Raw genomic sequence first — 23,159 nt, forward strand, 5'->3', positions numbered from 1 at the left:
AGGTGCAAACTATTAGGCATAAACTAAGCTGTGTTTACATACTACTGTAGAACGTGAGGAGTGTCGCCAGTGTTGTACAATAACTATGAATGGAGCATAGCCTTTAAAAATCATGACATTTGCTGTAAAAAGTTGCCTTGTGACGTCTGCCACAACTTGAATTCTGTATTTTTGACAAATTCTGGGTTTCTGATCTCTGCAAGTAAATGCTTGGCCCCCGAAAGGCTGCAGATAGTGTCATATACATTTTTTCGGCTCTGAAAACCACCATAATGCTCCGAATACATGGTAGCCACAGACTGTAATGATTGCTGGGTAACTGAGAAAACCTTCTTCTTCATTTTTGAATAGCAAGTGAAGGATGAGAAGGAAGGCCAGTTTTACCATCTTGATTAATTTTGCACTTAAAGAAAAACAGAGGCTCTCTTAAAGACAGAATTTACGGCACAAGGCACCTGGCTTCTCTTATCGCTGTTTTTCTGGGAAGTACTTTGCATCCTTTACTTCCTTGAAGAATTTGACCTTAGATCCCAAACGAGGCATGAAGGACGGCGGAGAGCGGCATCATTTCAGGGGAAGGGGAACCTGGCTGCATAGAAACGCAAGATGCAGGACAAAACCGAGGTCTCCCAGGGCTCCGCTCAGGCCCCGCGGCGCCCTGGAAATGGGAGGCGAGCCCCCTCCGGACCTTGGTGACTCCGAGCAAGGAGTCACTCGTGTCACTCGTCACCCGTTACCATTAACAGAGATAGAGTGCTAAACCAGAGAGGTGGTCTCACACACCTGTGTGTGTGTGTTTGTGTTTTGATTGACGTGCTTGCGTTGGGCTTGAATCTCCGTCTGCCGCTTTCTTACTGACCTGGGCAGTGAAGGCACAGCTCCTCATTTGGGAAGTGGAGCTGACACTAGCACCGCTGTCACGGAGGTGTTTTGTACTGCACCTGCCACGCGGTAGGCGCTCGGTAGGTGTCCGCAGTTTCTGTCATGAACAGGTGAGCGACTGACTGACGTCGTTGATACAGGGCTTCAGCGACTGTGGTGTCGGATTGAACTGGAAGGAGGCTCTGTCCGGAGACCGCTTATACGTGGTTAATTCTGTGTGCGGGAACCGTGACACAATACACGTGGAGGCTGCAAGGAGGATCGGGTGGGGACGCAGGGGACCTGCCCTCTGGCCCCGGGGTGGCCCCCTGTGCCCAGTTCCTCGTCCCGTCTGGGTGGAGAGGGTCTTACCTGGATGAGGGTCCCCACCTCTATTCCCTGAAAGCACCAGGCCTGTCAGATGGTCTGTGGGAAAGGAGTCTCGTGGTCGCATACGTTTGGGAAACAGTGAACGTTTTATCTCCTACTTTGAGAACCACAGTGTCTTTAAACGCTCTGAATTAAAGAAAACTTTAATTTCCTGTAATTATTTGTCTGTCTATCCCCCCTTCTTTTAAAAATTTTTTTGTTGGGGGTGTAGGTAATTAGTTTTACGTATTTATTTATTTTCAGAGGAGATGCTGGGGACTGAACCCAGGACCTCATGCACGCTACGCCTGCGCTCTGCCACTGAGCTACACCCTCCCCCACCCCCTTAAACATTTTTTTGTGTGATGTCCTTTAACGTTCTGTGACGCTGCTTCAGAAAAAATACTTAGAAAATGCTGTACTAGGTGATCCTCCAAGGCCCTTGGGAACCTCTGTTTTCAGGTGTAACGCCAGGCGAACGCCTACTCCCGAGCCCCTGGGAGGGCGCCTTGTCTGATTTTCTCGTGCCTGCATATCCTTCTAGTGCTGCGCTGCCTCTGTGACCTTGGACTAGGCTGTTTCTAGGAAGTGGTGCTATACCATCCTCCAGTCTGTTGTTCAGATTTTGTCGAAGTATGTGTGCTGTCAGGCCCTCCAAACCAAACCTTATACAGCAAACTAGGATTGTGGAGCTGTTATGATAAATAAATGGAATAATTAATATTCTGTGAAGGAGATGAAATTGGGACACCAAATTAGCACCAGTAACCTTAGCCTGTGAATTGCAAATCCACTTGTAAAGCCTAAAATATGACCATTTAGAGCGGCAGTGGGTGATAATTACAATAATACTTACTTGGTTTTTAAGAGTCAGAATTCCAAGGGGGGAAAAGCAGTGAACCTAGTTATTAATAACCTCCTGTGGTTGGACATGCAGTTTTTAATGTTAAGGTTTAACGAGCAACCTCATTTAGTCATCTTTAAAAATTCATGGGCCACCGGCGCCTATCTGAGATCAAAATTCAAATTTTCACAAAATGTAGAGAGGGAAGTTGGCATAAGGAGGTTTAACCTTGGAGCCCAAAGTTGCCACAAAGCCTTGTTTATCCAGAACCCAGGAGCTCTGCACTCCCCGTTGCCGGTAACCCACACACTGACCAGGCGCCCTGTTACTTTTCCTCCTCAGCTGTGAAAGTCCTTGTTGGAGGTGTGAGCTCTGCTGCTGCTTCTGTTAAAGAGATCAATAGCCAGCGAGAGAGATTCAGTCTTCCCTGTGTGACTAAGAATCTTGCAGTTTGTCTGGGTCATGATTCTGAAAGCAAATTTCATTTTGTGCGTGAGGTTGCCATAGAGGTCTGGCCACGGGGACAGAGTCCTCATTCGGCCACCAAGTGGATGAGTGAACTGCACCTCCATCTGCCTGGATGGAGGATGGAGGGAATGAAAGGGCCTCGCTAACTGTGCTGCTGGCGGTCTCCGCAGGCGGGCAGGTAAAGCTCTCAGCTCCATGTTCGGCTCACGGAACTCGGTAAATGCTAGTTCTGCTTACTCTGAACTCAGATGTTAGGATGTCCATACCCACCAAAGCAATCTGCCAATTCAGTGTAATCTATCAAAATTCCAACAGCATTCTTCACAGAAATAGAACGAACCCTAAAGTGTATATGAAAGCACGAAAGATTGTGAATATCAAAAAAATAAATGGGATTATATCAAACTAAAAAACTTCTGTATGTAAAGGGAACAATCAACAAAATGAAAAAGCAACCTACTGAGTGGGAAATATTTGCAAATCATGTATCTGATAAGTGTTTAATATCCAAAATATATAAAGAACTCATACAACTCAATAGCAACAAACGAAGAGTATGATTTAAAAAAGGGCAGAAGACCTGAGTAGGCATTTTCCCAAAGAAGACATGCAAATGGCCAGTAAGTACATGAAAAAGGTGCTCAGCATCACTGATCATCAGGGAGATGCCCATCAACACCACGATGAGACAGCATCTCACACCTGTCAGAGTGGATGTTATCAGAAAGATAACAAATCAGTGTTGGTGAGGATGTGGAGGAACAGGACATTTGTACACTGTTGGTAGGAACGTAAACTGGTGCAGGTGTAGTTTGGAGGTTCCTTAAAAAACTAAACATAGAGCTACCGTATTTCCAGTGATTTCACTTGTGGGCATTTATCTGAAGAAAACAGTAATACTAACTCAAAAAGATATGTTCACCGCCGTGTTCACGGTAGTGTTACTTACAACAGCCAAGGCATGGAAACGGCCTAAGTGTCCGTCGGTGGACAAGCGGGTGAAACTTGTGCATCACAGAAGTGGCATGTAACCCGTCCCGTCTCGCTGCGCGTTCTCGCTCCTGGATGCACGGCTGCGCGCCGCGTCTCCCTGACTTCCCACCTTTCTTCATTACAGAAAATAGGTCACTGGCTCCTTCTCCTTCTGGGGATTTTGCCGCTGATGCTGCTCGGAAGCGTACGGTAGGACCCACAGTCACACACTCGGGCGGTGCCCCGACAGTGACGTCTCACGACGCCTGACGTCGTGCTCCTTGGCGTGTCCTCGGCTGGCGTGTTTTCTTCCCGGCCCTTGGTTTCTCCGTTTCTGAGGAGGAAGCACGCGTGTCCTGTCTTCTCTTCCCTCGTGTTGCATCTTTCTCGTCTTTCTCTGCTCCTTCTCCTAATTTGCTCAGGTTCACGACGTCCTGAGTGTATGCTGAGTGTGGGCTACACACTGTCTGAGGAATTTATAAGATTCTTCTTACTGTTTATGATGAAGCCGGAGCCGGACAAACACAAATGAACTGACTAATGAAAAGAAATGAGACGTACAGTCAAACCCTGACTGCACAGTTACGTCCGCTGAAACCAGGAAATGTAGAAGGTGGGGAGGACTTCCTGGCAGTAGAAGAAATAAACACACATGCTTCAATCCAGCTTCTCTCGCCTTGGCCCTGGAGTTTGGACTTAGGGGAGGACAGTCAGGTTATGACTTGACATTCTCCATCCTGGTGGGGGGACGGATCCGGGCGAGGTCTGTCTGGGTCTGGCGAGGCTGTTTGCTCTGGACTGTGGAGGGTGCATCATTTCCAGATCTCCACGTCTGCCTGACTCTCTGTCAGAGCCACGTCGACACGGGTACGAACAGTCACGGCTGCCCCTGGGGCTGCGGGCCTCCCTCCCTGGCTTGCCTTCTCCACTGTCCGGCGCATCCCCGAGGGGGGCCCGGTGCGTCAGCATCACGGCTCACCCCAGCGCAGGGCTGAGCGGAGTGTGAACTCTGTGTTTGCCTGACTGCTTGATGCGTCTGCAGCTGCTTTGTCCCGTACTTAGAGGTGGCCTCGTCCTCGGAAGACCCTTATGAGTCACCCTGTCACTGGGGGAAAGCTCTTCTTTGCATTTTCTGTGTCATTTGGTAATCTTTTGTTTACACGCCCATCTTTTCCCCTGGGGTGTGAGCCCCTTGAAGGCTGGCATAGCGCCTCCCACTGGAGAGCTGGTGAGAAACGTTTGTTAAAAGGATGCATCAAGGCATTTTACCAGCCTCCAGGGTGTCATCTAAAAGTCAAATGAGATAATGTGTTTGGAGGCATTTGCAATTTTATTTAAAAATCATTTTTTCCTTGAGAGGGGAAGGTAATTAGGTTTATTTATTTATTTGTTAAAGGAGGTGCTGGGGCTTGACCCAGGACCCTGTGCATGTAAACATGCGCTCTCCCACTGAGCTGCACCCGCCCCCTGAAACTTTATACAAACCTCCAGCACTCACTGAGCTCTCCCTCTGTGCCTCATGCTGTTCCAAGCACTGTGTGCTGTGCATTCACTCAGTTTTATCAACGCAGTTGACCACCTATTTCACTTAGAAAAGAAAAACCAAATACGCAAGGAGTAATTTTTTTTCTGAAATTCTAACTTTCTACAAATATAATTGTACTAAGTAATCATAGTTACTCAGACCCTATCAGGGTTTGATAAATTCTTGAGTGGTTTGCTGTGGTGGTGTTTATTATAATACATACTTTGCATATTTATTAATTTCTCTCAATTTAGAGTTTCTTGCCCTTTGTAGCATTTATTCCTCCCGGAAATAACTTTTACTTGAAAGTTTTTCTGAAAGTCATGGATTTGTTAGCGGACTTCTTTCCATCTTTATTTCTAGAGGTTAAAGAAAGTACTAAAAGAAGTGTTTATGGTTATTGATTTCTTTGAAAGTCAGTGCTGTCCAAGGGTTAAGGCATGTTGTTGAGTGCTGGGTGGAAGAGGCACAAATTTAACACCTCTGGGTCCAAGGCAAAGAGGAGTTACCGAAGGATCCGGGAGGATTTATTTGAGTTTGTCTCTAGCCCCTGATAAGCTGTGTTGAACGGATGGGACAGCCCGCAGCGCAGGGCATGAAATTCTACTTCCTAACGTAATGATTTACTGGTGTCAAGATGCTTTACAGGGGCACAGAATTATTTTTATTTACAACCCTATCACTTGGCAGATGATAAACAGTGCTGATGTGTTTCTGCTATTAGACTGACATTTTTGTTTTTAACTAGGATGGAAAATGAGTTCGCCTGAAGATCGGACTGTATACGTTAGCTATCTAGTCTTTGTGTTTTCTTCCAGTATAACCCGTTTGATACTTAGCACCTCTTGTCTGACGTCTGGCTCTTCTTTTATGGCACCATTTGGCCAATAATCAAAGAAAACTCTGCTATGATTTTTTAAAAAAGTGAACGTAATGAGGACTTTGATTTTGAACATAAGGTCAAAAACATGTCAAGTGCAGATCATCAAATTAAAAGTAACTAAATCAATAGCATTAGGAAGCTAAAAATACTTCTGTTCGATACTGAAAAACTAATAGGCCTGTGAAAGCGTAAGACGAAAAAAAGTGTTACCATAATGGAACAAATTTCAAGTAATTCAAAGCACAAATGAGAAGGAGGAGGAGGGAAAAGGAGGCAAGTCTTGCATTTAAGGTAGAAGCGTAATAAACCTGTAGAAATACCCTGACTTTTCTTTGTTTCTGAGATATTTATCAGTGGACGTTATTCATGTAGGTTGGAGACACTGAAACGTGTTCCCGCATCATCAGCAGTGGGGTGCCTGACAGCCCCGTCCCGCGAGGCCGGGCCCCAAGGCGCCCTCAGCCTGCAGGTGTCTGACCTGTAACGCTGCCTGCATCCAGATAGAACTGACCCCCCCGCCAACGCACACACACACTCACGCACACGCACACACACACGCTCGCATGCACACTTTGTGTGGGAAAGCCTCCCTTCTCTCACCCTAGCCGTCCTTGGGCTTGAGACGCTGTAGCTAGTAAGTTTGAGGGGCCTCTGGGTCTAGACCTGAGTGTAGCCATGTTCTCAGTCTTTCTTTCCTCTTTTGTAAAATGGAAATACTACTTCCTTGGGTTATATTTTCTTTCTCTCCTTCCTTCCTTCCTTCCTTCCTTCCTTCCTTCCTTCCTTCCTTCCTTTCTTTCTTTCTTTCTTTCTTTCTTTCTTTCTTTCTTTCTTTCTTTCTTTCTTTCCTGTCTTCTCTTCTTCTCTCTCTCTCTTCCTTCCTTCCTCCCTCCCTTTTTTTCTTTCTATTGTCCTTTCTTTCTTTCTTTGCCTTTAATTAATTAATTAAGGTATAGTTGACTTAAAATATTAAACTAGTTGCAGGTGTACAACATAGTGACTCAGAGCTTTTATAGATTCTGTTCCATTTAAAGGCACACAGTAGTGGCTGCATATGCCAGTGCTGTACCGTAGATCTTTGCAGCTTATTTGTTTTAGACTTAGTAGTTTGTTCCTCTTGACCCCCTCACCCATCTTGCCCCTCCCCCTTCCCTCTCCCCACTGGTAACCACTGGTTCTCTGTATCCGTGAGTCTCTCTTTTGTTATATTCATTTGTTTGTTTTATTTTTTAAAATTCCACATATAAGCTATAACATACAATATTTGTCTTTCTCTGTCTTATTTTGCTAAACATAATACCCTCCAGGTCCATCCATGTTGTTAAAAATGGCAGAATTTTCTTCTTTTTTAATGGCTGAGTAATATTTCATTGGGCAGACGTACCATATTTTGTTTGTACATTCATCAGCTGGTGGACTTTTGGGTCATTTCCACCTTTTGGCTATTGTGAGTAGTGCTGCTGTGAACATTGATGTGCAAAGATTTTGTTCTGAGGCCCTGTTTTCAGTTCTTTTGGGTATATAGCTAGGAGCAGAATCACTGAGTCATATGGTGTTTCTATATTTAGCTTTTTGGGAAATTGCTAAATTTCTTCCCACAGCAGTTGAACCATTTCACATTTCCTCCAGCAATAGGTGATGGTGGTCTGAAAGATTTCCAAAGGAAGGTTTGAGACAATTGTATCTGTTCTGGGGACAGACTCTGAGAAAGAAGGGCTGGAGGAGGGGATTTGAGGGTGGTTTACCAGCTGAGGCTGGGAGTTGGTCCCTTTTAAAGGCCCCCATGTGTCTGTGGAGCGGGGAGAAAGGAGGTGCCCAGGAAGACGCTTGTTTATGACCAGGCCGCCTCTTGAGGAGCACGAGCGAGTGCGCCCTGCTCAGTGCTTGTGTGCTGCTGCCACCCCGCCCACCTCCTCTTCTGGGCCTTCGTCCCCAGTGGTTCTCCACTCGGCCGCTGCAGCTGGCCCTCCAGTGGCCACCGTCCTGCGGCTCTGTCCTCGTGGCCCGTCAGGACTTTGTCTGCTCTTCTGCTCCCCGCCCTGGGGCTCCTGGGGTGGATAACTCAGTGGTAATTGACCTGTTGTCCTGACTCTGGATTCTCCTCTGTGTGTGATCTGCTCTCAAGGGTGGTACCTGTGGGGCATGGACTGACGCAGACTCACCCTGGGCCTGGGACACGCAGAGTGTGTGTCCTCCACTAAGGGCAGTGGCAGTTGGGGAGGGGAGGGGCTGTGGGGTTGTGGAGAGCCCCAGAAAATGCCTGCCTTGTTTCTCCTTGTCTCTAGGGCACAAAAGGGACACCATCTTGTGGGCCCTCTGTCCCAGCCCACCCTCCACAGTCTCCCAGCCCGTGCTGTCTTCCCCAGTCTAGAGGGTGCATGGGGCCCTCGGTAGGGGGGCCAGCATGGCCTCAGTGTGAGAGTGAGCAAATGTCGGCTCCTTCACGATAATAAATCCTCAGCCTTAAACCACTGGTTTAGCCAAGGTTCTTAGTTGACAGCAGTAGAAGTTATGACCATTTAAAATCAGAAAAAAGGGAGGAATTATTGGAGAGATGTGGTGGTGGGGTTCCCAAGTTTGACTTAAGGGACGGAGGTGCAGTGGTCCCAGGGGTCTGAGGAGAGGAGTCACAGAGCAATCCCATGCAGGGCCCCCCTCAGCGGAAACGCAAGACCGGCCAGACACGGCCCCGTCTTCCTCGTGGCCAGGTCCCTCACAGGGAGCTGTCAGTCTGTACCAGGACTGGGGTGGGGAGGGGTGGGGGTCCAGCCCTCCTGTCTAAACCCTCCTCCAGGTTCCAGAGCAGGCAAGGGGGTGGGGGCAGGGTGCTAGACGGAGACAGATGGTGACGGGTCACTGTAAACATGTTTACAGCGTGTTGTCCTTGAGGAAAGATCAGACTACCGGAGTGCCTGACACCTTGACGCTCTCAGGAGAGGACTGTCTTGACTGATGGAGTGGACCCGGATCACTCCCCTCTCACTTAGACGGCCACCTTCCTCTCACGAAGATTCTTACCGTGTTTGGATGGAGAGGACAGTTACATGTCTTGGCTTTAAAGCCCTTTCTGTAGAGCTGTAAGAAAAGGCGAGTCAGTGAGCAGGATTAAAACAAAACGCTGTGTGCTTAGGCTGCCCAGTCACGTCAGCGACGGCGTTGGTGGCTGCCCTACGGCAGCGTCGGACAGAGTTATAAACAAGGAGTGCTGATGATAAAGAAGTTAGACAGACGAAAATAAGGTTTCCCAGTTTGGTAGTTCTGACCCGAAATGACTGAGCGTTACGCGTGGTCACCGATGCTAAGGAGAAAGGCTCGTTACGGCCGCCGTCTCTCTGGGGTCCTGCTCGTCCAGCTGTTCTGGTCTGGGCGCCAGAATCTTTACAGAACGAGTTGTGTGTGCCCCGTCTGGCTCAGGTGCCTGCCCGCGACAATGCCAGGGCAGGAACGCCGGGAGGGCAGCGCGGGGCCGGTGGGGCCGGGCCTGCGTGGTGGGAGGAGGCTGAGTTGTGACAACCGCGAGGTCAGTGGGGCGCGCGCGGGGTGCTCACCTGTGCCGGGCACTGCTCTAGGACTTTTCTGTGCCTTATAACATGAAGTATTATTAGCACTCCCACTTCTTAGAGGGAAACTGAGGCACAGACAGAGGAGCTTCCTGAGCTTACACAGTTCGGAGGTGCAGGAGCCAGGCTTCATGGACCCCCAGGGTCTGGGACCTCAGCCAGACCCCGCTGGAGCCCCACCGCCGCGCTTTGTGACCGCTCTCCCGTGGGAGCCTTCTCTTGGTGGCGGTGGCTTTTGTGGGGCGCGCCCTTTAAGGACTAGGAGGCGCCTTATGGCGGGCGATTTGAAGACTCAAACATACTTTTCAGTTTTCTAAACCTTATATCTCAAGCATTTGCACTAATGTTTTTACCTCTAAATTATTATGTAAACAAACATAATACCCTGGATCTATTTCTTGGGAAAAACAAATGTAATGGAAACAAAATTGTTGGTAATTCTGGGAAAACATCTAGGGTCCCAGCTTAATGAAATTTCCATGAAAGAAGCCCACCGGGGAGATCTGGGAACTGCATGCCCACCTCCTCAGCCCAGCCCGTGTGCGCTCTGCTGGGCGTCGGGGACCACAGTCATCTTTTAATTTGGTGCCCTAGGTCCTACTGTCCTGTCTTGAACACTGTGCTGGGAGTTATGAGGGCTACCCAGTTAAGCACTGCTCTCCACTTCAAGGAGTGTATAATCTTAGAAGTAGAAAATTCTCGCATCTGAAAAATTGAAGTGGATGAGACTGGTGGAGACAGTAAATGCCCTGGACTTTGAGAGGATGGAAAAGCTCCCTAATGGAGGGAGGTATTGATCTGGACCTTGTAGGATGGGAATGAGGCTAAGTGAGCAGGCAGATGACTGTTACAGGAAGGAGGACAGCAAGGGTGGGATGCGGAGGACCCTGGAAAAAAGCCCCAAGTGGGGACACATCCTGCATTATAAGAGAAGGGCTCTTCGGGCTGAGAAGAGTGGTATAAATATGAGTCTAGCATTAACGGTTTGGATGACAGGCAGGTCTCTAACAAGGAAACTAGAATGTGCACAGTAACCAGCGGCTGTAATTTAAGCATGAAACACACCGGAGGGACGGCGGCAGGGATGGGAAGGACAGGAAGGAACAAACAGAAGAGACAGTTGAAAGGGACACGTCATGGAGTCGCTGGCTACAGAGACAAAGGTGGGGCATTTTAATTCAGAAATGCTTGTGGTTTGCTTTCGATGTGTAAAGAACTATCTTCACCATGTTGAGATCTGAAAACAGTGACTCAGATTGACCTCCGTATCTTTGCAGCCACAGAATCAGGGTGAGATAAATATGCAACAAGTACAAGCTTTGGAATGTGGGGGACCCGCTGGTCCACGCAGTAGAGATGCTCCAGTTAACGGTGGCTTGGGAGGGAGGATGCTGTGTGGAGTTCCAGTTGTTCTGAGCATGGTTTTATTGGGCGAGTCAAGAAGTGGATGGAGGTGTGAGGCTGGAGGCTGGATGACTGTTTAAGGACTTGAGACAGAGATTTGCAAGCCACCCTCAGGGAGCTGTTGTGAAACTGTGTGATAAGTTCTTTGATCAAAAATTTATAGGAAGCCACGCCGAGACAGAACGTTGGGAAGGTCCAGGGCTCTGGGCGGGGAGGAGGGAGAGGGCCGGAAACAGGTGGGGAACTTTGGAGGGGCCAGTGGCTGGAGGTGTCTCAGGAGTGAGCGTGGCCTCCAGGCCCTGCTGGTCAAGGAGAAGGGTCCTGAAACCTTGGACTCTGGCAGGGAGGAGGTCCGTCAGGACCAGCTTGCGGGAGCACTAGGAGGGAACGCAGACGACAAAATGAGAATTTGTGCAACAGCTGCTTCTCAAGTGCAGACTGTTCTGGTATTTGGAATGTGACAGTGATTAACGTAGCAACTCCTCTGTGCAGGAAACTCAGAGATTTGCACAAATAACCATAATAGAGGGCATGCGGGGAGGAATGATGGGGCAAGGAGAGGCTGTTGGTGTTCAGAGGGGGGAAATACTGCTTCCAGCTTGGGAAGTTCAGAGGGTCCAGGTGGGAAGGAGGGTGAAGAGGATGAGAAATGTGCCAGGTTTGGGGAAGAATGGGTCGGGGATTGGTAGATTACTAGGATTCGAACATCTAGAGATGGCGAAATAGGATTTGATTGATTGATTGATTTTGAAGTGTAGTTGATTTATAGTGTTGTGTTAGTTTCTAGTGCACAGTATAGTGGTTCGGTTATACATACATCTGTATATTTTTTTATCAGATTCTTTTTCATTATAGATTATTATAAGATACTGAATAAAAGTCCCTGTGCTGTACAGTAGGACCTTGTTGTTTATCTGTTTTATATAAAGTAGTGTATCTGTTAATCCCCTAATTTATCACCTCCATCCTCCACCTTTCCCCTTTAGTTGCCATAAGTTTGTTTTCTATGTCTGTGAGTCTGTTTTGTAAATAAGTTCATTTGTGTCATTTTTTTAGATTCCACATGTAAATGATATTGTGTGATATTTGTCTTTGTCTGACTTACTGCACTTAGTATGATAATCTCTAGGTCCTTTCATGTTGCTACAAATGGCACTATTTCACTCTTTTTTATGGCTGAGTAATATTCCATTGAGAGAGAGAGAGAGCGCGCGAGAGAGTGTGTGTGTGTGTGTGTGTGTGTGTGTGTGTGTGTGTATACATATACATATATCTATACATACCACAACTTCTTTATCCGGTCATCTGCTGTTGGACATTTAGTTTGCTTCCATGTCTTGGCTATTGTAAATAGTGCTGCAAAATAGAATTTAACAAAACTGGATCAGAAGGGGCAAATAACTGAGGGTTGAAAACAATAAAGATGTATTATGATTACCCAAAAAGTAGATGTGTGAAAGACAGGAATGAATAAGCAGGCTGAAAAGGGTCAGATTGTGGAGGGTGCTGGCTAGCAGCATAAATGTACTTTATAAGTAAGCAATGTGGGGTTTTACACACATACACCCACACACACTCACACACACACTATAGTTTTATTGATGTATAATTTACATAAACTACAACTTGTACATTTAAATATACTGTTCACTGAATTTCATTAAGTGAGGTCATGCAACTACCTCCATAATAAAATTTTAAAGTACTTTGACCCCTGCCCCCCATCTTCTTCATTCCCTTTTGTAGTTCCTTCCCCAACTTCAGCGTCTGGCAACTACTGATCTGTGTATAGTTTCACCTTACCTAGAATTTCATGTAAACAGAATCAGACAATGTGTGGTCTTTGGTATCTGGCTTCTTTCAGGAGCATAATGTTTTTGAAATTCATCCATTTGCTGCATGCATTAGTAATTTATTCCCTTTTCTTGCTGGATAATGTTTCATTGCATGGAAGTACTACGTTTTGTCTAGCTATTCACCAGTTGATGGACATTTGGGTCCATCAATTTTTGGATATTATGAATACTTCTATTATGTGCATCCACATGAAAGTTTTCATGTGCACCTATTTCTTCATTTTTCTTGGGTAGATTCCTAGAAGCAATATTAATGAGTCTGGTTAAGTTTATTCTTATTTTAATAAGAAATTGCCAAACTTTTTTCCATTTTCTACACCCAGCAGTGATGTGTGTGTATTATTTCATCACTTTTGCTAAAGGTTTATAAATTTTATTGCTATTTTCAAAGACCCAGTTTCATTTCATTGATTTTTATCTACCACTTGACTATTTTCATTACACTTATTTCTGCACAATCCTAATAACTCTTTACTTCTTACTCTGGGTTTAATTTGTTCTTATTTTTCTAGATTCTTAAAGTGCAATTTTATGTTACTAATTATAGACTTTATTCTTTTGTAATACAAACTTTTAGTGATGAATTTCCCTCTAAGCACTGCTTTAGCTGCACTTCCCAAAGTTTGGTATGGTGTATTTTCATTTTCATTTTGTTTAAGCTATATTTTTCCTTATGACTTATCTTTTGACTTATTGATTATTTATAAGTATCTTGTATACTTTTTACATGTTTGGGTATTTACCAGAGTGTTTTTTCTGTTATCAATTTAAGATCTAATTACATTGTGGTTCGAGAACACACTCTTTATGATTTCAGTCTTTTAATCATTGAGTCTTGCTTTATGAACCAGCATATGGTCTTTCCTGGTGAATGTTCTATGTGTGTTTGAAACAAAGGCGTGTTTTGCTGTTGTTGGGTGGGAATGCTTTACAGATGTTGATTGTTTGATAGTGTTGTTTAAATCTGTACCCTTACTGGTTTTCTGTCTACTTAATCTATGAATTATGGAGAGAAAACCAGTAAAATCTCTAGCTGCAACTTATCTCTCAGTTCTGTCAACTTTTGCTTTGTGTGTTTTGGAGCTCTGTGGTTTGGTGCATATAAGCCTAAATCATTATATGTCTCTCTGTAGCATCTCATCATTATGAAATGTACCTTCTTGTCTTGAGTAATAGTCTTTAGCTTTAAAACTATTTGATATTAACACAGCCCATGTGTAAAGTTTGCATATTTTTTCACTTTCACCATCTTTGTATCTTTGAGTTTAAAGTGTGTCTCATGTGGTGAGCATATAATTTTCACTTTTAGATCCAGTCTGATCATCCCTGCCTTTTTATTGGAGTTATCAGCAAATTTATATTTAATGTAATTATTGACATGGTTGGATTCATGACTGCCATTTTGTTCTCCTGTTCTTCCTTCTTTTGTGTTAAATATTTAAATAGAGCATTTTAATATTTTTACTCATTTCTTACCTATATTTCTTTGCCTGCTTTTCTTTTGTATTATTTGTGGTTGCTTTAGAGGTTACATAGTTATTTTAAATTCATTACAGTCTACTTCAAATTAACATGGATTTCTTCTAGTAAAGTATAGGTACTTTGCACTGGCATAGCATGTAGAATTAAGTATATATACACACATATACATGTACATATAAACCTACAAACACACACACTATATATATATTTCTGTATGTTAAAATCTATCAACATAATTTTTAAAAATTTTATTTTTTATTGAAGTGTAGTTGATTTACAATGTAAATTTCAGGTGTACAGCAAAGCAACTCATGTTGTATGTATAGGGGGGATTTACCAGAATATTTTGTGTGTATGTGTATACACACACACACACACATATTTTCAGATTCTCTTCCACTATAGCTTGTTACAAGAAGTTGAATATAGTTCCTTGTGCTATACAGTAGGTCCTGGTTGTTTATCTATTTTACGTATAGTAGTTAAACACATAACTTTTTTTTTTTTTTGCTTTAAACACTCTTAAAATTAATAGATGAAAGAGAAGAAAGGTTTTTTTGGGTCTGTTTATACACTATTTACCGTTTCTGGTGTGCTTCATTCTTCTCTGTGAGTCTGAGTTACTATCTGGTGTCATTTTCTTTCATCCTGGAGGACTTCCTTTATCATTACGTGTAGTGCAGTTTTGATAACAAATTCTTTCAGTTTTGTACATCTAGAAATATCTTTATTTCACTACCATTTCTGAAAGGTGATTTAACTGAGTATAGAATTCTCAGTTGAGAGTTTTATCCTTTCTTGCACTTTGAATGTCATTCCAGTATCTTCTGGCCTCCATTGTCTGTGGTGAGGAATCAGCTGTACATGTGTCTCTGTTCCTGTGTGTGATGCATCATTTTTCTTTTGTTCCAGAGCTTCCTTCTGTCTTTGGCCTCCAGCAGTTTGACTACTGACTGTCCAGGTGTGCTTTTCTTATTGTTTGTCCTTCTTGAGTTTGGTGAACTTCTTGGATCTCTAGATTAATGTTTTCACCAAATTTGGGGAGTTTTTTTTTAAAAATATTTCAAATAAATTTTCTTCCTTTTCTCTCTCTGCTTCTGGGACTCTAACTGCACATATGTTGGTTCATGTAATGTTGTTCCACAGGCTCTGTGGAGCTATTCATTCTTCTTCAATCATTTTTCTATCTGTTCTTTGGACTGAGTAATTTCTGTTGATCTTCCTTCAAGGTGACTGAGTATTTTCTTTTGCCACCTCATATCTGCTGTTAAGTTCATCTAGTGAATTTTTAATTTTTATTATTATAACTTTTAGCTCTAACATTTCTTTTCGGTTCTATTTTGTAGTTTCCATTTTCCCACCGTTCCTTTGCTGTTCACTTAATGCTCAGCACATTTTCCTTCAGTTTTTTGAACCTATTTTCCTTTGGTTCTTTGAACATATTTATAGCTTCTTAAAAGGTCTTTGCTAAATTCAACTTTTGGTCCACTTGGAGTCACTTTCTATAATTGTTCTTTTTCTCTCCTGAGTATGGGTTACACGTTTCTATTTTTTGCATATCTTATAATTTGCATTTGAAAACTGACATTTTAGATAATACCTTGAAGTGACTGCGATTCTGCTTGGTTCCACTGAGGGTGAAGGCAAGTAACCTGCCTGTCTCTCTAGCAATGTATGGCCAGGAATAGCTCTGCTCAGGGTTTTGGTTTTCTTGGGTGTTCTGGCCTGGCTCCCTGGAGGCCTCCGTGTGCCTGACAGCTTAGCCGTCAGCCACCGAGCAGGGTGGAGGTTACGCTCGATGTTCTACAGGGAGGGTTCCACTCCCTGCCACTTGGGCTTTGTGTGTGCACCGAGGGAGGCATTCAGAGGCACAGCAGTTCACAAATGTTCCACGGTTGTGACTTCTTCAGACCTCCCTGGCGCCCCCCACGTGCATGTGTAGTTTATCTGTTGGCTTGTATGACCTTCTCTTAGCAGCCCTCTGGCTTGTCTGCTTCCACGATGTCCCTCCCTGTCCCCTGCTCTTCTAGCTGCTTTGCCACTGACCTGAGCCAAGTCCACCGCTTCTGACTGTGACACTGCGGGTCCCCCCACCTGACCTGGGGGGAGGAGGGGCAGGGATGCCCCCCAGCAGGAAGGCAGGTAGATTTTCCCCAGGTAGACAGCCCTCAGGTTGTCCCCACCCTGGGTTGTTTTCAGTGCCCCGGTGCCGTAAAGGGGCAGTGGGGCCAGAGGCGAGGATGGAGCAGGAGAGGACAGCTGGGAGTGATGTGTGTGGGGTTTAGCTCCCGGGACAAGTGGAGGACTGACAAAACCCCAGCTGAATTGTTAGACGTTAGAAAGGTGGCTGCGGCGAGGCAACACCAACATGCAGGGAAGAGGGGCGGCGAGTGCGCTGTGGAGGCGGGGCTCCGGCGGGGCTGTGGGCGGGGCATCTGGAGGCGCTGTGGGCCGGGGGCAGCGCTCCGTGGGCGGTCAGAGCCCAGGCGGGGGGAAACCTGCGTGGGGCACAGTCTTGGGTCGTGCCCGGGCTTTCCGGTGTCACGTCTGAGGCCGCGCAGTGTCTGCTGGGTGGACTGTGGCAACACAAGAGCTGCTCCGAGGGCCGCCCGGGCGCACGGCTGGCTGCCTGGCCGAGGGAGCTGGAGCGTCTCGGTGGGTGTGGATGTGCGTGTCGGCCTCCCCCTCCCCGAGAAGGCTCACTTTTCCCTTCTGAGAAGGAAGAGGGGAGACTTCGTGTTAGTTTTTGTCCAACCCCCAGAAGTAGCTGTGTGGACAGCGGGAGAGCAGGGATGTGAATGGCCCAGTTGGAACTGCTGATCTGGACCAGGGAGCAGCATGACCTTGACCAGGTGGAGCAGTGAACCGTCAGGAGGCTGACGTCAGTGATGCGTGGACTCATGTGCGGGCGGGCGGGCGTGTGAGCCGGTGGGGAGCGGAGGTGACTGGGGGTTTCCAGCCCTGGGATTCTGCCACCGGCTACGTGACCTCGTGAGCCGTGCTGGTCTGAGGGCAGCAGTTTCTCCGTCGCCCCCCGAGACTGGGCTCAGCAGGAACGACCTGCCCAGGTGCCTGCGTTATCACGGTTCCGGCGGTCTGGTTGGGAATATTTATCTTAACCAGCTTCTAGATTCTTGTACTAATAGCTTCTTTGATGTATGTGCAAAGAAAAGGCTGCCTCAGCCTCGGATACTTCTGTTACATTCGTGATCAAAGCTTGAGATTTAAGTAAACCCTTTTGGCAGTGTTCAAGACGCCTTCTTCTTATGCGACTTCCTGCCTCTCGTGAAGGGTGTTATAATAATACTGTGGGGCTGGCACAACCAGGCTTACCTGTAGGAGGCCACAGAGTCACCTGCTCAAAATTATCTCCCATTCCTACGTGCGCTGGTACCTGGAACTCCACCCTTAGAACTGTGTCTGTAGGGTTAAGGTGTTACATTGCCAGGATTCGTTTGTAAAACCTCAAATACTTCCTGGAAATGATGATGAGCAGCACTCCTGGCACAGTAGCGGGAATGCCTTCATTTTCACACTTCTTCATCCTGGGGGGCATCTTTGATCAGAGGGAGGGTGATTGCTTGTCACAGGAAGTGTCAAGGTCTTACAACTGGTCTACCTGTGTCCCTGGGCCCTGCCTCCACTCTGCCCCCAGCACACCTGCCGGCTCAATCTTCTTCTCCTCAAGCTGCAAAAACCAGAAACCCATTCAAGCGAGCTATAGTTAAAATGGGAAGGGTGTTTATTTAAGGAGCTGGAGAAGCCAAAGACAGGGAATGAAGAACAGCTGGGTCTCACCACAGCTGGAAGTGAGTTGCCAACAGCAACCACTGCGGCTGCTGTCACGTCTCGGTTGCTTTCCTCTCATTCGGTGGACGGCTGCCCTGCCTAAGCGCAACCAGCCCCACCCGGTCTGGAGGCTCTTACAGCCCCAGTGCCCTTTACTCACTGCCTCACTCTCTCTGTGTCTCTTGGCCCAAATTTCTGAGGATATTCTGAACAACTCAGCTCGACATGGTTTGGGAAAAGTCCTGGCACCAGGTGATCCTTTCAGTAGCTGTGCCAGGGAGGGTGGGGTCCTGGGACTAATTGCCCTCCCACCCCCTCCCCCAGACTAGGAGGGGATTCCCAGAGATGCGGGATGGGTGGGGCAGGCAGGCTCTTATGCACATTGAGCCTGTTCTGATCATGTCATTCATTTGCACAAAAAATTTCAAAAAAAAATTCCCATTTCTTACAAGATTCTCCATGATCTGGCCCACCTTCTAACCTCACCCACTGCTTTTCCTTTCACGCACTGTACTCTGTCCAGTCACCCTCGCCTCTCTGCTGCTCCTGTTGTGCTTAGCCCTTTCCTGCCCCAGGACCTTTGCACCTGCTCCTTCCCAGGCTCTTCACTCTTCCCTCTGTTAGCTGCGTGTCCTCCCCCCACCTCCTTAAGGCCTTTGCTCAGAGTCTGTCTTCTTGTCTTGGTGAGTCTTGTCCCGAGCACCCTGACCCCTGATACACTGTGATGAGAGGGCCACGTCACCTCCGGGGCAGTCTTCTCTGAAATGCATAACCCCTGCCCGACTCTGAGAACCAGTTCAGACAACCCACACCGAGGTGTGGACCGCCAGGGTGACAGAGACCCAGGAGGCCTGAGGAGATGTGGGTACCGGGTGGGGTCCTGGAGCAGAAGGGGCCACCAGGGACCCCTGCACGAAGTCTGGGGGTCTACGAGTAGGAGTGGCACTGGGTTCTTAGTTGTGGCAGCCGCCACGTGGTGCCGTAGGGGAGGCTGGGTGCAGGGCTCTCAGCCTGAAGGAGAGCTCTGTCATTAGGCAGGTGTGCATCTCCACGTCCTTGGCGCGCTTTCTGCGGCTTCCCACCTGTACAGTTTTCTATGGCATTTATATTTTTCCTATAGCATTTTTTTTAATACTTATTTTTATTTTCATATTTCTGTAAAATTTATATTTTTATATTTTTCTATAGCATTTGTATTTTTTCTACAGCATTTATTTTTTAATACTTATTTTTAATTTTCATATTTGTATAGCATTTATCTTTTTTTTCTATAACATCTGAGCCTGGTGTATTTCACTAATTTCACCACTGTCTGTCTTACCTGTTCGAATGTGAGGCAGGGGTTTGGGTTCCCAGGAGGAGGTCAGTGACTGGGGTACAGTCAGTGCTAGCAGGTACAAGGGCAATGGGCGAGGAAGTCTGCGATCCTCATCTGGCGTCGAGGTGCTCCGCTCCCCCTCCACCGTGTTTCCTGCCGTGTGTGCCATGCTGGGTGGGGGGCTGTTGCCCCTCGATGCTCGCGCTGCCCACCTGGTCTGGCAGGCTGTGTCCCTTGCCTGCAGAGCACTTCCAACTCTCTCCAGCTTCCAGATCAAATGTCACTTCCTCAGGGAAGCTGTCTCGTAACCGCCCCAGACAGAGAGGGTTTCCGTTCTCCATTCTCAGGGGCAGCCCCTTACTTGGCGGGCCTCCCGCTTCCCGACTCCCTCGGCCTGGTGGTGGTCCCAGTGCAGCTGGACTGTCACTCCCTCCGGAGCCCACGTGGCGTGGACACATGGCAGCTTGCTGTCAGCGTCTGTTGTGTGGACTCCGTGTGATCCACGAAGTGTTCATGCTGAAAGCAAACATCAGATTGTGCCAAGTCACCTTTTCTGCCTGTGGGCCGTGGAGGCTGAGAAGGTCAAGTGAAGACGTCGGTTATGAGGCTCACGCTCTTGGCCACCCCTTCCCGTCTCCTCGTTTCCAGGGTCAGGCCAGCGGCTGAAGGACTGATGCTTTGTGAGCGCAGCTGGGGCCAGCTTTCTCTGGGGTTGGAAGGTACATTTGTAAACATACCTGTAGCAAAAAATGATGGCTCTAGGAATGTACAAGGCAGGCGAACAAGGAAGAGAGGTGGCACGTGCAGCTGTGGTTGACATTTGAAAAAAGGACGTGGCTTCTGTTAAAACATGGAAGGTTGATACTGCCTTGGGTGATAGCGAAAAAAACGAGCGCCTTGGAAGTTGCTGTGTGAGCCAAATGTGAAGAAATAAATTGGGCCCTGACCTTCCCACGTCCCCAGATCCTGACCAAGCGACAACCACATGGAGAGCCTGTGAGATTCATAAGTTTCCTAAAATCTCAGGGTCGGTGAGGCCCTTGAGGATGGGGCACCCGGTCCAGCTTCTTGTCTGGACGCGAGCCCGCCTCTGCTTGGGCAGCTCTGTTGATGGGAAATCTGAAGTACGTCCTTCACGTCCCAGAGCAGCCGTATTTGTTCCCAGGCTCTGGTGGGGGTTTTGCTGAATCCCACGCGTGAGCGGCTGCCTCAGTCCTGGCAAGTCGGGTGACCTGTGTATGTGGGGAGGAAACAGCCAGCAGGTCCCTCCTTCACTCTCACTTAGTGTGAGCTGGCAGGTTCTGCAAGCCCCGTTTGTGGGCATAAACATTCATTTCCTCCCTGCAGGAAGCCAAGCTGGCGCCTTCGTGACATACTCCTTGAGACTTTTACCTGGATGACCCACTTGGTTGGATTTTTCTTCAGTCATGTATTTTTCATATTTTAACACTGGCTGAGAACGTGGGCGTCACGTGACGCTCTTTGCTGGGATGGAAACATGTGGTTGATAAGACGTCCTGTGGTGGAAGGTCTGGAACGGACTAGAAGGGCTGTGCTATCTTGGATACGCTGGTTTTACTTGTCCTAAAGAAGAGTGTGTGGTTTGCATATTCATTTCCTGGACAAAATGACAGGGTTCTTGGAAAGGCCACTCCTTTGGATATTTGATCACTTCGCTCGGAAAGATGGGGATTCACAGGGTGTGGACTGCAGATGCTCCTCCAGCCAGGAGACCAGGTCTGTTTAACTGGACACGTTTGATTTGACTTGGGAAGGGTCGCGGGTCCTCAAGGACTTTATAGTTGAGTGCCTACCAGGGAGCGGAGAGCGGGGGCCAGAAGTAACAGAAATAGGAAGCGTGGCTGGTGGTTTCCATGGGGGATTCACAGGACATTTAGAAAGTTCTGACTCCAACATGGACCTTAGGGACCAGCGTGAGGCCAAGATCCAGCCAACAGCCATGATGCTCTGCTTGCTTCATTAATTGTGAGATTAAAAATAAGTTACTACCTTGGAGAAGGCACTTTGTACAGGCAGAGAGACAGCCCTTCTCTCGGCTGGCCTCCCAGTGACAGAAAGCAAGCTCACATCCATTTTCATTATCCGTCTCCAGATGTGTAAGCCATCAGAATGCACCTGGAATTTTAGAAGCTTCCAAACCGCTCTTCCGACACAGAGGGGGAACACATCCTTGCCAACTTCTCCCCAGATCATCTTTAGACAAAACCATGCTTTTGGGGGTTAAGGCCATAGAGAGGAGTCGGCCTTATTAACTGCTTGTTCTTTTTGATACATCGGGGTTTCTGTTTGCCATCAAAGTTACCTTGAGGGTTTAACTGGGGCGCCGTACCGGCGGCACACAGTGGGGCGCCTGCGATACTGAGTGTCGGTTTCCTTTTTGCAGTCGACTCTTCCGAGTTCCGGCAAAGGCGAGGTCGGTGGGCCACGCCGTGGCCACAACTTACAGCAGAACACGCTTCATCCACGAAGGTGGACACCAGACACTTTCCAGCGGGGCAGCTTTTCTAGAAGAAGCTGAAAATGATAATGCAGTGCTCTAAGGTAGGATGGAAGTGGTTTTTAAACAACTAAACAATCTTTTGTTGCCGTGCAGTTAATTTACAGTGTTAGTTTCAGTGCACAGCAAAGCGATTCAGTTAGACGCACGTGCACATAGGTTTTCTTTTCAGTCTTTCCCACTGTACTGAAGGGTCTGGATTAAAATCACTGTGCTCCTTCAGGATGAAGAGTGTCATAGTGGAAATACTGTTCATGGGGACTGGTTAGATCTGGGGATTTTGGGTAAACACGCTCTTCTTTGGAAAAGACCTTAGTATGTAGTGATTGGAATGTTGGTGGAAAGGGGAGCCTTTGTGTTTATTTAGCAGACTTTTGGGATGTGAGACACACACACACACACACACACACACAAGGACATGATCACCATAGTAAGTCTAGCAACCGTCATCCTCTCACAGCCCTGTTTGTCTTTTCTTGTGATGAGAACTCTGAAGATTTACTCTCGGGGTGGGGCAGAGTGTAGCTCAGTGTTAAAGTGTGTACTTCCCATGCATGAGGTCCTGGGTTTGAACCCTAGTATTTTCATAAAAAAATTAAAATAAACTTAATTACCTCTCACAACTTCCCCCCAAAAAATTATAAAAAGATTTAAAAAAATAAATTAAAAAAAGATTTACTTTCTTAGCAGCTTTCAAGTGTGCAACCCCATATCGTTAACTGTAGTGTCAAAGGACCTGGTGTTTAGATGCAGTGGAGAGTCAGGCAAACCTGCGTTGTTTGGGACAGTGTTTCTAAAACACGGCAAGCAATTAAAAAATACAGGTAAAGCGCTACGAGTAAGGTGCAGACGCCATGTGTGAGGGGGTGTGCGTGGGTGTGCACACGTGTGTGTGTGCGCACGGCCCCCCCCCCGCACTTCCCAGGCAGGAAATCCAGGGAGAGCGTGTCAGCAGACAGCACGGCAAGCGTCCGCCTGCTCCGTCCCAGGCGTCTTTCTAAAGCGAGTTCGGCCTCCGTCTTCTCCTCTTCGTGTTCCTTTGCTTAATTGCAGGTGATGAGTCAAAAAGCCCTCACCTGTCCTCGCCATGCTTTCATCTTCCGCAGACAAAGCAGGCTGGGCTCGGGCTTGATCTGTGGTGCGCTCAGGCCCGAGCATTAAAGGGGCTGGATCGCCCTCAGGCTTTTAAGGGGTTTTTTGGGGGGTTAAATTGATGAGCATGTATAATAAATTGAAGCTTTGTTGTTTGGCAGATTTTTTTATTTGTTATTCTTTTATCAGTTCAGAGACTGGGGGAGTGCGTCCTGGTC

General features: G+C 47.0%; 1 long non-coding RNA gene across 2 annotated transcripts in view; it reads left to right on the forward strand.

Annotated features, from left to right (window-relative positions):
• The window catches only part of LOC106729826, a 103,013-nt gene extending 81,128 nt beyond the window's left edge, over positions 1-21,885 (forward strand). For both annotated transcript variants that reach the window (XR_004321171.1, XR_004321170.1), the window contains exon 6: positions 21,736-21,885. This is a non-coding gene — a long non-coding RNA (uncharacterized LOC106729826). The remainder of the gene's footprint in view (positions 1-21,735) is intronic.
• The last annotated feature ends 1,274 nt before the right edge of the window (positions 21,886-23,159 follow it).

The sequence above is a fragment of the Camelus ferus genome, chromosome 7 (genome assembly GCF_009834535.1).
Source record: "Camelus ferus isolate YT-003-E chromosome 7, BCGSAC_Cfer_1.0, whole genome shotgun sequence".
In the NCBI taxonomy this organism is placed as follows: Eukaryota; Metazoa; Chordata; class Mammalia; order Artiodactyla; family Camelidae; genus Camelus; species Camelus ferus.